The 16877-nt window shown below is 54.6% G+C and overlaps 2 non-coding genes and 3 pseudogenes across 2 annotated transcripts; all 5 read right to left on the bottom strand.

The window, feature by feature from the left end:
• Positions 1 to 873: 873 nt before the first annotated feature.
• On the bottom strand, positions 874 to 992 carry LOC138558705 (5S ribosomal RNA). Its single transcript, XR_011298825.1, has one exon. It is a non-coding gene; the product is annotated as a 5S ribosomal RNA (ribosomal RNA).
• A 3124-nt stretch (positions 993 to 4116) lies between these two features.
• On the bottom strand, positions 4117 to 4225 carry LOC138559039 (5S ribosomal RNA; annotated as a pseudogene).
• A 3138-nt stretch (positions 4226 to 7363) lies between these two features.
• Positions 7364 to 7472, bottom strand: LOC138559037 (5S ribosomal RNA; annotated as a pseudogene).
• Positions 7473 to 10603: 3131 nt separating this feature from the next.
• Positions 10604 to 10712, bottom strand: LOC138559036 (5S ribosomal RNA; annotated as a pseudogene).
• A 3122-nt stretch (positions 10713 to 13834) lies between these two features.
• LOC138559017 (5S ribosomal RNA) lies at positions 13835 to 13952 on the bottom strand. The gene has a single exon (XR_011299135.1). It is a non-coding gene; the product is annotated as a 5S ribosomal RNA (ribosomal RNA).
• Between the last annotated feature and the right edge of the window lie 2925 nt (positions 13953 to 16877).

The raw sequence follows: 16877 nt of genomic DNA, 5'->3' as shown, positions 1-16877 counted from the left end.
AAGAAGAAATAAACACACACACAATTTTCCTGCTGCGGTCTCCTCGACTCCTTAGAAGGCGGAGGGCAACCTTCGCCGCTGGTGGCCTTCACATGCAGGAAAGAAGCACACCCAGGAACAGCAGCTGAGGCTCCCAGCCCAGGCAGGCTTCAGCTGAAGGCCGACTTGGGAAGCACTGAGGCCAGACCCTGGGCTCCTGGGTCCCTCGGCTGAAGGCTCGAGGCCAGACCCCTTGGCTCCTGTGTCCCTTGGCTGAAGGCTCGACCAGTGCTCGACCAGGCTCGATCAGGCGAGATATTAGGTAGCATGGGGCCCAGCTGGGACTTCTAGGAAGCTTAGGGTGACGGCCGCTTCTGCCCCATCATCCAGAGGCCTGGCTATGGAGAGGCATGATGTGGCCTCCCTCCCTTCCTGCCTCTTGTAGGCACTTCTCCCCCGTGAGCACTTCCCGCTCCAGGTGTCCCCTTGTCTCCCAGGGTGCACTCTTCCTCTAGAGCCCACAAATGCAGATGAGGCCCATCCACTTGCCTCCCCTAGCTGTAGGGGGCCTTGCGCGTCCACTGGAGAGAAAACGGGGAGACGCTGGAGGTGCTTTGCCAGGGACACGAGTGGCCCTTTCTGGCTGCATCCACCCACCCGAGGCGGCAAGCTGCTGCCCTGGCTTCAGTCTCCTGCTGCTGCTGCTGCTGCTCCAAGTTAGTTTGGCGACAACGTGTCCGCCTCTGACGGGGCTCTGCATTGGAGCGAGGGCTGCTGTCTGCCCCTGTGCCTTTTTCACGCGCCGTGTTTGTTAAAATTAAAAGCGGAATGGAGGAAAAATGTAGTTCAAGACGGAGAAGACGAACGCCGCCTATCGGGCACAGAGTAGCAAAATGCCTACAGCACCTGGTATTCCCAGGCGGTCTCCCATCCAAGTACTAACCAGGCCCGACCCTGCTTAGCTTCCGAGATCGGACGAGATCGGGCGCATTCAGGGTGGTATGGCCGTAGGCGAAGAGTGCGCCGATTCCGAGCCTCTTGTGCTGTGTCGGCTCCTCCGACGTCCACTGCCCTCTTGCAAGGCTGAACGCTGTCCTCTGCAGTGTGCTTCTGCCCTTCTTTTTGCCTCAAGCTCAGGAGCCACAGCTGCCAGCTTGGAAAAGCAACGAGCAGCTCCATGCACCCACTTTTGAAATACCCACTTGCCTACTCATGTTTGCAAAGAAAGTGTCTGTAAATTCAGGCCAAGCCACACTTGCACTCACTCACCCAAGCATCCGTTCCTTACAAAACTTTAAAAAAAAACTCGGAAAGAAAGATGGAAATAAACACACACACAATTTTCCTGCTGGGGGCTCCTCGACGCTTTGGAAGGCAGAGGGTGATGTTGGTTGAGGCCCTTACCATATCGGGCTGGTGACCTACAAGTCCAGGAAAGAAGCAGGCCCAGTAACAGCAGCTGAGGCCCCCAGCCCAGCCCAGCCCAGGCAGGCATCAGCTTAAGGCTGACTCTACCCCACTGCTGCCCCAAGTTGGTTTGGCAAAAGTTTGCAAAGAAGCTGCCCGTGAATTTACCTCAAGCCACACTAGCACTCACCCAGGCGTCAGTTCCTTACAAAAATAGAAAGCACCTCTAAAAAAAGAAGAAATAAACACACACACAATTTTCCTGCTGCGGTCTCCTCGACTCTTTGGAAGGCAGAGGGCGATGTTGGTTGAGGCCTTACCTTCTCAGGCTGGCGGCCTACAAGTCCAGGAAAGAAGCAGGCCCAGTAACAGCAACTGAGGCCCCCAGCCCAGCCACGCCTAGGCAGGCATCAGCGGAAGGCTGACTCTCTACCCCAGTGCTGCCCCAAGTTGTTTTGGCAAAAGTTTGCAAAGAAGCTGCCCGTAAATTTACCTCAAGCCACACTAGCACTCACCCAGGCGTCGGTTCCTTACAAAAATAGAAAGCATCTCTAAAAAAGAAGAAATAAACACACACACAATTTTCCTGCTGGGGACTCCTCGACTCTTTGGAAGGCAGAGGGCGATGTTGGTTGAGGCCCTTACTTTCTCCGGCTGGTGGCCTACAAGTCCAGGAAAGAAGCAGGCCCAGTAACAGCAGCTGAGGCCCCCAGCCCAGCCACGCCTAGGCAGGCATCAGCAGAAGGCTGACTCTCTACCCCACTGCTGCCCCAAGTTGGTTTGGCAAAAGTTTGCAAAGAAGATGCCTGTAAATTTAACTCACGCCACACTAGCACTCACCCAGGCGTCATTTCCTTACAAAAATAGAAAGCACCTCTAAAAAAAGAAGAAATAAACACACACACAATTTTCCTGCTGCGGTCTCCTCGACTCTTTGGAAGGCAGAGGGCGATGTTGGTTGAGGCCTTACCTTCTCAGGCTGGCGGCCTACAAGTCCAGGAAAGAAGCAGGCCCAGTAACAGCAACTGAGGCCCCCAGCCCAGCCACGCCTAGGCAGGCATCAGCGGAAGGCTGACTCTCTACCCCAGTGCTGCCCCAAGTTGGTTTGGCAAAAGTTTGCAAAGAAGCTGCCCGTAAATTTACCTCAAGCCACACTAGCACTCACCCAGGCGTCGGTTCCTTACAAAAATAGAAAGCATCTCTAAAAAAAGAAGAAATACACACACACAATTTTCCTGCTGGGGACACCTCGACTCTTTGGAAGGCAGAGGGCGATGTTGGTTGAGGCCCTTACCTTCTCGGGCTGGTGGCCTACAAGTCCAGGAAAGAAGCAGGCCCAGTAACAGCAGCTGAGGCCCCCAGACCAGCCCAGCCCAGGCAGGCATCAGCAGAAGGCTGACTCTCTACCCCACTGCTGCTCCAAGTTGGTTTGGCAAAAGTTTGCAAAGAAGATGCCTGTAAATTTAGCTCACGCCACACTAGCACTCACCCAGGCGTCGTTTCCTTACAAAAATAGAAAGCATCTCTAAAAAAGAAGAAATAAACACACACACAATTTTCCTGCTGGGGACTCCTCGACTCTTTGGAAGGCAGAGGGCGATGTTGGTTGAGGCCCTTACTTTCTCCGGCTGGTGGCCTACAAGTCCAGGAAAGAAGCAGGCCCAGTAACAGCAGCTGAGGCCCCCAGCCCAGCCACGCCTAGGCAGGCATCAGCAGAAGGCTGACTCTCTACCCCACTGCTGCCCCAAGTTGGTTTGGCAAAAGTTTGCAAAGAAGCTGCCCGTGAATTTACCTCAAGCCACACTAGCACTCATCCAGGCGTCAGTTCCTTGCAAAAATAGAAAGCACCTCTAAAAAAAGAAGAAATAAACACACACACAATTTTCCTGCTGCGGTCTCCTCGACTCCTTAGAAGGCGGAGGGCAACCTTCGCCGCTGGTGGCCTTCACATGCAGGAAAGAAGCACACCCAGGAACAGCAGCTGAGGCTCCCAGCCCAGGCAGGCTTCAGCTGAAGGCCGACTTGGGAAGCACTGAGGCCAGACCCTGGGCTCCTGGGTCCCTCGGCTGAAGGCTCGAGGCCAGACCCCTTGGCTCCTGTGTCCCTTGGCTGAAGGCTCGACCAGTGCTCGACCAGGCTCGATCAGGCGAGATATTAGGTAGCATGGGGCCCAGCTGGGACTTCTAGGAAGCTTAGGGTGACGGCCGCTTCTGCCCCATCATCCAGAGGCCTGGCTATGGAGAGGCATGATGTGGCCTCCCTCCCTTCCTGCCTCTTGTAGGCACTTCTCCCCCGTGAGCACTTCCCGCTCCAGGTGTCCCCTTGTCTCCCAGGGTGCACTCTTCCTCTAGAGCCCACATATGCAGATGAGGCCCATCCACTTGCCTCCCCTAGCTGTAGGGGGCCTTGCGCGTCCACTGGAGAGAAAACGGGGAGACGCTGGAGGTGCTTTGCCAGGGACACGAGTGGCCCTTTCTGGCTGCATCCACCCACCCGAGGCGGCAAGCTGCTGCCCTGGCTTCAGTCTCCTGCTGCTGCTGCTGCTGCTCCAAGTTAGTTTGGCGACAACGTGTCCGCCTCTGACGGGGCTCTGCATTGGAGCGAGGGCTGCTGTCTGCCCCTGTGCCTTTTTCACGCGCCGTGTTTGTTAAAATTAAAAGCGGAATGGAGGAAAAATGTAGTTCAAGACGGAGAAGACGAACGCCGCCTATCGGGCACAGAGTAGCAAAATGCCTACAGCACCTGGTATTCCCAGGCGGTCTCCCATCCAAGTACTAACCAGGCCCGACCCTGCTTAGCTTCCGAGATCGGGCGCATTCAGGGTGGTATGGCCGTAGGCGAAGAGTGCGCCGATTCCGAGCCTCTTGTGCTGTGTCGGCTCCTCCGACGTCCACTGCCCTCTTGCAAGGCTGAACGCTGTCCTCTGCAGTGTGCTTCTGCCCTTCTTTTTGCCTCAAGCTCAGGAGCCACAGCTGCCAGCTTGGAAAAGCAACGAGCAGCTCCATGCACCCACTTTTGAAATACCCACCTGCCTACTCATGTTTGCAAAGAAAGTGTCTGTAAATTCAGGCCAAGCCACACTTGCACTCACTCACCCAAGCATCCGTTCCTTACAAAACTTTAAAAAAAAACTCGGAAAGAAAGATGGAAATAAACACACACACAATTTTCCTGCTGGGGGCTCCTCGACGCTTTGGAAGGCAGAGGGTGATGTTGGTTGAGGCCCTTACCATATCGGGCTGGTGACCTACAAGTCCAGGAAAGAAGCAGGCCCAGTAACAGCAGCTGAGGCCCCCAGCCCAGCCCAGCCCAGGCAGGCATCAGCTTAAGGCTGACTCTCTACCCCACTGCTGCCCCAAGTTGGTTTGGCAAAAGTTTGCAAAGAAGCTGCCCGTGAATTTACCTCAAGCCACACTAGCACTCACCCAGGCGTCAGTTCCTTACAAAAATAGAAAGCACCTCTAAAAAAAGAAGAAATAAACACACACACAATTTTCCTGCTGCGGTCTCCTCGACTCTTTGGAAGGCAGAGGGCGATGTTGGTTGAGGCCTTACCTTCTCAGGCTGGCGGCCTACAAGTCCAGGAAAGAAGCAGGCCCAGTAACAGCAACTGAGGCCCCCAGCCCAGCCACGCCTAGGCAGGCATCAGCGGAAGGCTGACTCTCTACCCCAGTGCTGCCCCAAGTTGTTTTGGCAAAAGTTTGCAAAGAAGCTGCCCGTAAATTTACCTCAAGCCACACTAGCACTCACCCAGGCGTCGGTTCCTTACAAAAATAGAAAGCATCTCTAAAAAAGAAGAAATAAACACACACACAATTTTCCTGCTGGGGACTCCTCGACTCTTTGGAAGGCAGAGGGCGATGTTGGTTGAGGCCCTTACTTTCTCCGGCTGGTGGCCTACAAGTCCAGGAAAGAAGCAGGCCCAGTAACAGCAGCTGAGGCCCCCAGCCCAGCCACGCCTAGGCAGGCATCAGCAGAAGGCTGACTCTCTACCCCACTGCTGCCCCAAGTTGGTTTGGCAAAAGTTTGCAAAGAAGATGCCTGTAAATTTAACTCACGCCACACTAGCACTCACCCAGGCGTCAGTTCCTTACAAAAATAGAAAGCACCTCTAAAAAAAGAAGAAATAAACACACACACAATTTTCCTGCTGCGGTCTCCTCGACTCTTTGGAAGGCAGAGGGCGATGTTGGTTGAGGCCTTACCTTCTCAGGCTGGCGGCCTACAAGTCCAGGAAAGAAGCAGGCCCAGTAACAGCAACTGAGGCCCCCAGCCCAGCCACGCCTAGGCAGGCATCAGCGGAAGGCTGACTCTCTACCCCAGTGCTGCCCCAAGTTGGTTTGGCAAAAGTTTGCAAAGAAGCTGCCCGTAAATTTACCTCAAGCCACACTAGCACTCACCCAGGCGTCGGTTCCTTACAAAAATAGAAAGCATCTCTAAAAAAAGAAGAAATACACACACACAATTTTCCTGCTGGGGACACCTCGACTCTTTGGAAGGCAGAGGGCGATGTTGGTTGAGGCCCTTACCTTCTCGGGCTGGTGGCCTACAAGTCCAGGAAAGAAGCAGGCCCAGTAACAGCAGCTGAGGCCCCCAGACCAGCCCAGCCCAGGCAGGCATCAGCAGAAGGCTGACTCTCTACCCCACTGCTGCTCCAAGTTGGTTTGGCAAAAGTTTGCAAAGAAGATGCCTGTAAATTTAGCTCACGCCACACTAGCACTCACCCAGGCGTCGTTTCCTTACAAAAATAGAAAGCATCTCTAAAAAAGAAGAAATAAACACACACACAATTTTCCTGCTGGGGACTCCTCGACTCTTTGGAAGGCAGAGGGCGATGTTGGTTGAGGCCCTTACTTTCTCCGGCTGGTGGCCTACAAGTCCAGGAAAGAAGCAGGCCCAGTAACAGCAGCTGAGGCCCCCAGCCCAGCCACGCCTAGGCAGGCATCAGCAGAAGGCTGACTCTCTACCCCACTGCTGCCCCAAGTTGGTTTGGCAAAAGTTTGCAAAGAAGCTGCCCGTGAATTTACCTCAAGCCACACTAGCACTCATCCAGGCGTCAGTTCCTTGCAAAAATAGAAAGCACCTCTAAAAAAAGAAGAAATAAACACACACACAATTTTCCTGCTGCGGTCTCCTCGACTCCTTAGAAGGCGGAGGGCAACCTTCGCCGCTGGTGGCCTTCACATGCAGGAAAGAAGCACACCCAGGAACAGCAGCTGAGGCTCCCAGCCCAGGCAGGCTTCAGCTGAAGGCCGACTTGGGAAGCACTGAGGCCAGACCCTGGGCTCCTGGGTCCCTCGGCTGAAGGCTCGAGGCCAGACCCCTTGGCTCCTGTGTCCCTTGGCTGAAGGCTCGACCAGTGCTCGACCAGGCTCGATCAGGCGAGATATTAGGTAGCATGGGGCCCAGCTGGGACTTCTAGGAAGCTTAGGGTGACGGCCGCTTCTGCCCCATCATCCAGAGGCCTGGCTATGGAGAGGCATGATGTGGCCTCCCTCCCTTCCTGCCTCTTGTAGGCACTTCTCCCCCGTGAGCACTTCCCGCTCCAGGTGTCCCCTTGTCTCCCAGGGTGCACTCTTCCTCTAGAGCCCACATATGCAGATGAGGCCCATCCACTTGCCTCCCCTAGCTGTAGGGGGCCTTGCGCGTCCACTGGAGAGAAAACGGGGAGACGCTGGAGGTGCTTTGCCAGGGACACGAGTGGCCCTTTCTGGCTGCATCCACCCACCCGAGGCGGCAAGCTGCTGCCCTGGCTTCAGTCTCCTGCTGCTGCTGCTGCTGCTGCTGCTGCTGCTCCAAGTTAGTTTGGCGACAACGTGTCCGCCTCTGACGGGGCTCTGCATTGGAGCGAGGGCTGCTGTCTGCCCCTGTGCCTTTTTCACGCGCCGTGTTTGTTAAAATTAAAAGCGGAATGGAGGAAAAATGTAGTTCAAGACGGAGAAGACGAACGCCGCCTATCGGGCACAGAGTAGCAAAATGCCTACAGCACCTGGTATTCCCAGGCGGTCTCCCATCCAAGTACTAACCAGGCCCGACCCTGCTTAGCTTCCGAGATCGGGCGCATTCAGGGTGGTATGGCCGTAGGCGAAGAGTGCGCCGATTCCGAGCCTCTTGTGCTGTGTCGGCTCCTCCGACGTCCACTGCCCTCTTGCAAGGCTGAACGCTGTCCTCTGCAGTGTGCTTCTGCCCTTCTTTTTGCCTCAAGCTCAGGAGCCACAGCTGCCAGCTTGGAAAAGCAACGAGCAGCTCCATGCACCCACTTTTGAAATACCCACTTGCCTACTCATGTTTGCAAAGAAAGTGTCTGTAAATTCAGGCCAAGCCACACTTGCACTCACTCACCCAAGCATCCGTTCCTTACAAAACTTTAAAAAAAAACTCGGAAAGAAAGATGGAAATAAACACACACACAATTTTCCTGCTGGGGGCTCCTCGACGCTTTGGAAGGCAGAGGGTGATGTTGGTTGAGGCCCTTACCATATCGGGCTGGTGACCTACAAGTCCAGGAAAGAAGCAGGCCCAGTAACAGCAGCTGAGGCCCCCAGCCCAGCCCAGCCCAGGCAGGCATCAGCTTAAGGCTGACTCTCTACCCCACTGCTGCCCCAAGTTGGTTTGGCAAAAGTTTGCAAAGAAGCTGCCCGTGAATTTACCTCAAGCCACACTAGCACTCACCCAGGCGTCAGTTCCTTACAAAAATAGAAAGCACCTCTAAAAAAAGAAGAAATAAACACACACACAATTTTCCTGCTGCGGTCTCCTCGACTCTTTGGAAGGCAGAGGGCGATGTTGGTTGAGGCCTTACCTTCTCAGGCTGGCGGCCTACAAGTCCAGGAAAGAAGCAGGCCCAGTAACAGCAACTGAGGCCCCCAGCCCAGCCACGCCTAGGCAGGCATCAGCGGAAGGCTGACTCTCTACCCCAGTGCTGCCCCAAGTTGTTTTGGCAAAAGTTTGCAAAGAAGCTGCCCGTAAATTTACCTCAAGCCACACTAGCACTCACCCAGGCGTCGGTTCCTTACAAAAATAGAAAGCATCTCTAAAAAAGAAGAAATAAACACACACACAATTTTCCTGCTGGGGACTCCTCGACTCTTTGGAAGGCAGAGGGCGATGTTGGTTGAGGCCCTTACTTTCTCCGGCTGGTGGCCTACAAGTCCAGGAAAGAAGCAGGCCCAGTAACAGCAGCTGAGGCCCCCAGCCCAGCCACGCCTAGGCAGGCATCAGCAGAAGGCTGACTCTCTACCCCACTGCTGCCCCAAGTTGGTTTGGCAAAAGTTTGCAAAGAAGATGCCTGTAAATTTAACTCACGCCACACTAGCACTCACCCAGGCGTCAGTTCCTTACAAAAATAGAAAGCACCTCTAAAAAAAGAAGAAATAAACACACACACAATTTTCCTGCTGCGGTCTCCTCGACTCTTTGGAAGGCAGAGGGCGATGTTGGTTGAGGCCTTACCTTCTCAGGCTGGCGGCCTACAAGTCCAGGAAAGAAGCAGGCCCAGTAACAGCAACTGAGGCCCCCAGCCCAGCCACGCCTAGGCAGGCATCAGCGGAAGGCTGACTCTCTACCCCAGTGCTGCCCCAAGTTGGTTTGGCAAAAGTTTGCAAAGAAGCTGCCCGTAAATTTACCTCAAGCCACACTAGCACTCACCCAGGCGTCGGTTCCTTACAAAAATAGAAAGCATCTCTAAAAAAAGAAGAAATACACACACACAATTTTCCTGCTGGGGACACCTCGACTCTTTGGAAGGCAGAGGGCGATGTTGGTTGAGGCCCTTACCTTCTCGGGCTGGTGGCCTACAAGTCCAGGAAAGAAGCAGGCCCAGTAACAGCAGCTGAGGCCCCCAGACCAGCCCAGCCCAGGCAGGCATCAGCAGAAGGCTGACTCTCTACCCCACTGCTGCTCCAAGTTGGTTTGGCAAAAGTTTGCAAAGAAGATGCCTGTAAATTTAGCTCACGCCACACTAGCACTCACCCAGGCGTCGTTTCCTTACAAAAATAGAAAGCATCTCTAAAAAAGAAGAAATAAACACACACACAATTTTCCTGCTGGGGACTCCTCGACTCTTTGGAAGGCAGAGGGCGATGTTGGTTGAGGCCCTTACTTTCTCCGGCTGGTGGCCTACAAGTCCAGGAAAGAAGCAGGCCCAGTAACAGCAGCTGAGGCCCCCAGCCCAGCCACGCCTAGGCAGGCATCAGCAGAAGGCTGACTCTCTACCCCACTGCTGCCCCAAGTTGGTTTGGCAAAAGTTTGCAAAGAAGCTGCCCGTGAATTTACCTCAAGCCACACTAGCACTCACCCAGGCGTCAGTTCCTTACAAAAATAGAAAGAATCTCTAAAAAAGAAGAAATAAACACACACACAATTTTCCTGCTTCTATCCCCTCGACTCCTTGGAAGGCGGAGGGCAACCTTCGCCGCTGGTGGCCTTCACATGCAGGAAAGAAGCACACCCAGGAACAGCAGCTGAGGCTCCCAGCCCAGGCCGGCTTCAGCTGAAGGCCGACTTGGGAAGCACTGAGGCCAGACCCTGGGCTCCTGGGTCCCTCGGCTGAAGGCTCGAGGCCAGACCCCTTGGCTCCTGTGTCCCTTGGCTGAAGGCTCGACCAGTGCTCGACCAGGCTCGATCAGGCGAGATATTAGGTAGCATGGGGCCCAGCTGGGACTTCTAGGAAGCTTAGGGTGACGGCCGCTTCTGCCCCATCATCCAGAGGCCTGGCTATGGAGAGGCATGATGTGGCCTCCCTCCCTTCCTGCCTCTTGTAGGCACTTCTCCCCCGTGAGCACTTCCCGCTCCAGGTGTCCCCTTGTCTCCCAGGGTGCACTCTTCCTCTAGAGCCCACATATGCAGATGAGGCCCATCCACTTGCCTCCCCTAGCTGTAGGGGGCCTTGCGCGTCCACTGGAGAGAAAACGGGGAGACGCTGGAGGTGCTTTGCCAGGGACACGAGTGGCCCTTTCTGGCTGCATCCACCCACCCGAGGCGGCAAGCTGCTGCCCTGGCTTCAGTCTCCTGCTGCTGCTGCTGCTGCTGCTGCTCCAAGTTAGTTTGGCGACAACGTGTCCGCCTCTGACGGGGCTCTGCATTGGAGCGAGGGCTGCTGTCTGCCCCTGTGCCTTTTTCACGCGCCGTGTTTGTTAAAATTAAAAGCGGAATGGAGGAAAAATGTAGTTCAAGACGGAGAAGACGAACGCCGCCTATCGGGCACAGAGTAGCAAAATGCCTACAGCACCTGGTATTCCCAGGCGGTCTCCCATCCAAGTACTAACCAGGCCCGACCCTGCTTAGCTTCCGAGATCGGGCGCATTCAGGGTGGTATGGCCGTAGGCGAAGAGTGCGCCGATTCCGAGCCTCTTGTGCTGTGTCGGCTCCTCCGACGTCCACTGCCCTCTTGCAAGGCTGAACGCTGTCCTCTGCAGTGTGCTTCTGCCCTTCTTTTTGCCTCAAGCTCAGGAGCCACAGCTGCCAGCTTGGAAAAGCAACGAGCAGCTCCATGCACCCACTTTTGAAATACCCACTTGCCTACTCATGTTTGCAAAGAAAGTGTCTGTAAATTCAGGCCAAGCCACACTTGCACTCACTCACCCAAGCATCCGTTCCTTACAAAACTTTAAAAAAAAACTCGGAAAGAAAGATGGAAATAAACACACACACAATTTTCCTGCTGGGGGCTCCTCGACGCTTTGGAAGGCAGAGGGTGATGTTGGTTGAGGCCCTTACCATATCGGGCTGGTGACCTACAAGTCCAGGAAAGAAGCAGGCCCAGTAACAGCAGCTGAGGCCCCCAGCCCAGCCCAGCCCAGGCAGGCATCAGCTTAAGGCTGACTCTCTACCCCACTGCTGCCCCAAGTTGGTTTGGCAAAAGTTTGCAAAGAAGCTGCCCGTGAATTTACCTCAAGCCACACTAGCACTCACCCAGGCGTCAGTTCCTTACAAAAATAGAAAGCACCTCTAAAAAAAGAAGAAATAAACACACACACAATTTTCCTGCTGCGGTCTCCTCGACTCTTTGGAAGGCAGAGGGCGATGTTGGTTGAGGCCTTACCTTCTCAGGCTGGCGGCCTACAAGTCCAGGAAAGAAGCAGGCCCAGTAACAGCAACTGAGGCCCCCAGCCCAGCCACGCCTAGGCAGGCATCAGCGGAAGGCTGACTCTCTACCCCAGTGCTGCCCCAAGTTGTTTTGGCAAAAGTTTGCAAAGAAGCTGCCCGTAAATTTACCTCAAGCCACACTAGCACTCACCCAGGCGTCGGTTCCTTACAAAAATAGAAAGCATCTCTAAAAAAGAAGAAATAAACACACACACAATTTTCCTGCTGGGGACTCCTCGACTCTTTGGAAGGCAGAGGGCGATGTTGGTTGAGGCCCTTACTTTCTCCGGCTGGTGGCCTACAAGTCCAGGAAAGAAGCAGGCCCAGTAACAGCAGCTGAGGCCCCCAGCCCAGCCACGCCTAGGCAGGCATCAGCAGAAGGCTGACTCTCTACCCCACTGCTGCCCCAAGTTGGTTTGGCAAAAGTTTGCAAAGAAGATGCCTGTAAATTTAACTCACGCCACACTAGCACTCACCCAGGCGTCAGTTCCTTACAAAAATAGAAAGCACCTCTAAAAAAAGAAGAAATAAACACACACACAATTTTCCTGCTGCGGTCTCCTCGACTCTTTGGAAGGCAGAGGGCGATGTTGGTTGAGGCCTTACCTTCTCAGGCTGGCGGCCTACAAGTCCAGGAAAGAAGCAGGCCCAGTAACAGCAACTGAGGCCCCCAGCCCAGCCACGCCTAGGCAGGCATCAGCGGAAGGCTGACTCTCTACCCCAGTGCTGCCCCAAGTTGGTTTGGCAAAAGTTTGCAAAGAAGCTGCCCGTAAATTTACCTCAAGCCACACTAGCACTCACCCAGGCGTCGGTTCCTTACAAAAATAGAAAGCATCTCTAAAAAAAGAAGAAATACACACACACAATTTTCCTGCTGGGGACACCTCGACTCTTTGGAAGGCAGAGGGCGATGTTGGTTGAGGCCCTTACCTTCTCGGGCTGGTGGCCTACAAGTCCAGGAAAGAAGCAGGCCCAGTAACAGCAGCTGAGGCCCCCAGACCAGCCCAGCCCAGGCAGGCATCAGCAGAAGGCTGACTCTCTACCCCACTGCTGCTCCAAGTTGGTTTGGCAAAAGTTTGCAAAGAAGATGCCTGTAAATTTAGCTCACGCCACACTAGCACTCACCCAGGCGTCGTTTCCTTACAAAAATAGAAAGCATCTCTAAAAAAGAAGAAATAAACACACACACAATTTTCCTGCTGGGGACTCCTCGACTCTTTGGAAGGCAGAGGGCGATGTTGGTTGAGGTCCTTACTTTCTCCGGCTGGTGGCCTACAAGTCCAGGAAAGAAGCAGGCCCAGTAACAGCAGCTGAGGCCCCCAGCCCAGCCACGCCTAGGCAGGCATCAGCAGAAGGCTGACTCTCTACCCCACTGCTGCCCCAAGTTGGTTTGGCAAAAGTTTGCAAAGAAGCTGCCCGTGAATTTACCTCAAGCCACACTAGCACTCACCCAGGCGTCAGTTCCTTACAAAAATAGAAAGAATCTCTAAAAAAGAAGAAATAAACACACACACAATTTTCCTGCTTCTATCCCCTCGACTCCTTGGAAGGCGGAGGGCAACCTTCGCCGCTGGTGGCCTTCACATGCAGGAAAGAAGCACACCCAGGAACAGCAGCTGAGGCTCCCAGCCCAGGCCGGCTTCAGCTGAAGGCCGACTTGGGAAGCACTGAGGCCAGACCCTGGGCTCCTGGGTCCCTCGGTTGAAGGCTCGAGGCCAGACCCCTTGGCTCCTGTGTCCCTTGGCTGAAGGCTCGACCAGTGCTCGACCAGGCTCGATCAGGCGAGATATTAGGTAGCATGGGGCCCAGCTGGGACTTCTAGGAAGCTTAGGGTGATGGCCGCTTCTGCCCCATCATCCAGAGGCCTGGCTATGGAGAGGCATGATGTGGCCTCCCTCCCTTCCTGCCTCTTGTAGGCACTTCTCCCCCGTGAGCACTTCCCGCTCCAGGTGTCCCCTTGTCTCCCAGGGTGCACTCTTCCTCTAGAGCCCACATATGCAGATGAGGCCCATCCACTTGCCTCCCCTAGCTGTAGGGGGCCTTGCGCGTCCACTGGAGAGAAAACGGGGAGACGCTGGAGGTGCTTTGCCAGGGACACGAGTGGCCCTTTCTGGCTGCATCCACCCACCCGAGGCGGCAAGCTGCTGCCCTGGCTTCAGTCTCCTGCTGCTGCTGCTGCTCCAAGTTAGTTTGGCGACAACGTGTCCGCCTCTGACGGGGCTCTGCATTGGAGCGAGGGCTGCTGTCTGCCCCTGTGCCTTTTTCACGCGCCGTGTTTGTTAAAATTAAAAGCGGAATGGAGGAAAAATGTAGTTCAAGACGGAGAAGACGAACGCCGCCTATCGGGCACAGAGTAGCAAAATGCCTACAGCACCTGGTATTCCCAGGCGGTCTCCCATCCAAGTACTAACCAGGCCCGACCCTGCTTAGCTTCCGAGATCGGACGAGATCGGGCGCATTCAGGGTGGTATGGCGTAGGCGAAGAGTGCGCCGATTCCGAGCCTCTTGTGCTGTGTCGGCTCCTCCGACGTCCACTGCCCTCTTGCAAGGCTGAACGCTGTCCTCTGCAGTGTGCTTCTGCCCTTCTTTTTGCCTCAAGCTCAGGAGCCACAGCTGCCAGCTTGGAAAAGCAACGAGCAGCTCCATGCACCCACTTTTGAAATACCCACTTGCCTACTCATGTTTGCAAAGAAAGTGTCTGTAAATTCAGGCCAAGCCACACTTGCACTCACTCACCCAAGCATCCGTTCCTTACAAAACTTTTAAAAAAAACTCGGAAAGAAAGATGGAAATAAACACACACACAATTTTCCTGCTGGGGGCTCCTCGACGCTTTGGAAGGCAGAGGGTGATGTTGGTTGAGGCCCTTACCATATCGGGCTGGTGACCTACAAGTCCAGGAAAGAAGCAGGCCCAGTAACAGCAGCTGAGGCCCCCAGCCCAGCCCAGCCCAGGCAGGCATCAGCTTAAGGCTGACTCTCTACCCCACTGCTGCCCCAAGTTGGTTTGGCAAAAGTTTGCAAAGAAGCTGCCCGTGAATTTACCTCAAGCCACACTAGCACTCACCCAGGCGTCAGTTCCTTACAAAAATAGAAAGCACCTCTAAAAAAAGAAGAAATAAACACACACACAATTTTCCTGCTGCGGTCTCCTCGACTCTTTGGAAGGCAGAGGGCGATGTTGGTTGAGGCCTTACCTTCTCAGGCTGGCGGCCTACAAGTCCAGGAAAGAAGCAGGCCCAGTAACAGCAACTGAGGCCCCCAGCCCAGCCACGCCTAGGCAGGCATCAGCGGAAGGCTGACTCTCTACCCCAGTGCTGCCCCAAGTTGTTTTGGCAAAAGTTTGCAAAGAAGCTGCCCGTAAATTTACCTCAAGCCACACTAGCACTCACCCAGGCGTCGGTTCCTTACAAAAATAGAAAGCATCTCTAAAAAAGAAGAAATAAACACACACACAATTTTCCTGCTGGGGACTCCTCGACTCTTTGGAAGGCAGAGGGCGATGTTGGTTGAGGCCCTTACTTTCTCCGGCTGGTGGCCTACAAGTCCAGGAAAGAAGCAGGCCCAGTAACAGCAGCTGAGGCCCCCAGCCCAGCCACGCCTAGGCAGGCATCAGCAGAAGGCTGACTCTCTACCCCACTGCTGCCCCAAGTTGGTTTGGCAAAAGTTTGCAAAGAAGATGCCTGTAAATTTAACTCACGCCACACTAGCACTCACCCAGGCGTCAGTTCCTTACAAAAATAGAAAGCACCTCTAAAAAAAGAAGAAATAAACACACACACAATTTTCCTGCTGCGGTCTCCTCGACTCTTTGGAAGGCAGAGGGCGATGTTGGTTGAGGCCTTACCTTCTCAGGCTGGCGGCCTACAAGTCCAGGAAAGAAGCAGGCCCAGTAACAGCAACTGAGGCCCCCAGCCCAGCCACGCCTAGGCAGGCATCAGCGGAAGGCTGACTCTCTACCCCAGTGCTGCCCCAAGTTGGTTTGGCAAAAGTTTGCAAAGAAGCTGCCCGTAAATTTACCTCAAGCCACACTAGCACTCACCCAGGCGTCGGTTCCTTACAAAAATAGAAAGCATCTCTAAAAAAAGAAGAAATACACACACACAATTTTCCTGCTGGGGACACCTCGACTCTTTGGAAGGCAGAGGGCGATGTTGGTTGAGGCCCTTACCTTCTCGGGCTGGTGGCCTACAAGTCCAGGAAAGAAGCAGGCCCAGTAACAGCAGCTGAGGCCCCCAGACCAGCCCAGCCCAGGCAGGCATCAGCAGAAGGCTGACTCTCTACCCCACTGCTGCTCCAAGTTGGTTTGGCAAAAGTTTGCAAAGAAGATGCCTGTAAATTTAGCTCACGCCACACTAGCACTCACCCAGGCGTCGTTTCCTTACAAAAATAGAAAGCATCTCTAAAAAAGAAGAAATAAACACACACACAATTTTCCTGCTGGGGACTCCTCGACTCTTTGGAAGGCAGAGGGCGATGTTGGTTGAGGCCCTTACTTTCTCCGGCTGGTGGCCTACAAGTCCAGGAAAGAAGCAGGCCCAGTAACAGCAGCTGAGGCCCCCAGCCCAGCCACGCCTAGGCAGGCATCAGCAGAAGGCTGACTCTCTACCCCACTGCTGCCCCAAGTTGGTTTGGCAAAAGTTTGCAAAGAAGCTGCCCGTGAATTTACCTCAAGCCACACTAGCACTCATCCAGGCGTCAGTTCCTTGCAAAAATAGAAAGCACCTCTAAAAAAAGAAGAAATAAACACACACACAATTTTCCTGCTGCGGTCTCCTCGACTCCTTAGAAGGCGGAGGGCAACCTTCGCCGCTGGTGGCCTTCACATGCAGGAAAGAAGCACACCCAGGAACAGCAGCTGAGGCTCCCAGCCCAGGCAGGCTTCAGCTGAAGGCCGACTTGGGAAGCACTGAGGCCAGACCCTGGGCTCCTGGGTCCCTCGGCTGAAGGCTCGAGGCCAGACCCCTTGGCTCCTGTGTCCCTTGGCTGAAGGCTCGACCAGTGCTCGACCAGGCTCGATCAGGCGAGATATTAGGTAGCATGGGGCCCAGCTGGGACTTCTAGGAAGCTTAGGGTGACGGCCGCTTCTGCCCCATCATCCAGAGGCCTGGCTATGGAGAGGCATGATGTGGCCTCCCTCCCTTCCTGCCTCTTGTAGGCACTTCTCCCCCGTGAGCACTTCCCGCTCCAGGTGTCCCCTTGTCTCCCAGGGTGCACTCTTCCTCTAGAGCCCACATATGCAGATGAGGCCCATCCACTTGCCTCCCCTAGCTGTAGGGGGCCTTGCGCGTCCACTGGAGAGAAAACGGGGAGACGCTGGAGGTGCTTTGCCAGGGACACGAGTGGCCCTTTCTGGCTGCATCCACCCACCCGAGGCGGCAAGCTGCTGCCCTGGCTTCAGTCTCC

This window comes from Ambystoma mexicanum, unplaced genomic scaffold, assembly GCF_040938575.1.
Source record: "Ambystoma mexicanum isolate Mex_15411 unplaced genomic scaffold, UKY_AmexF1_1 Mex_scaf34, whole genome shotgun sequence".
NCBI lineage: Eukaryota > Metazoa > Chordata > Amphibia > Caudata > Ambystomatidae > Ambystoma > Ambystoma mexicanum.
This window is presented reverse-complemented; position numbering and strand designations above follow the sequence as displayed.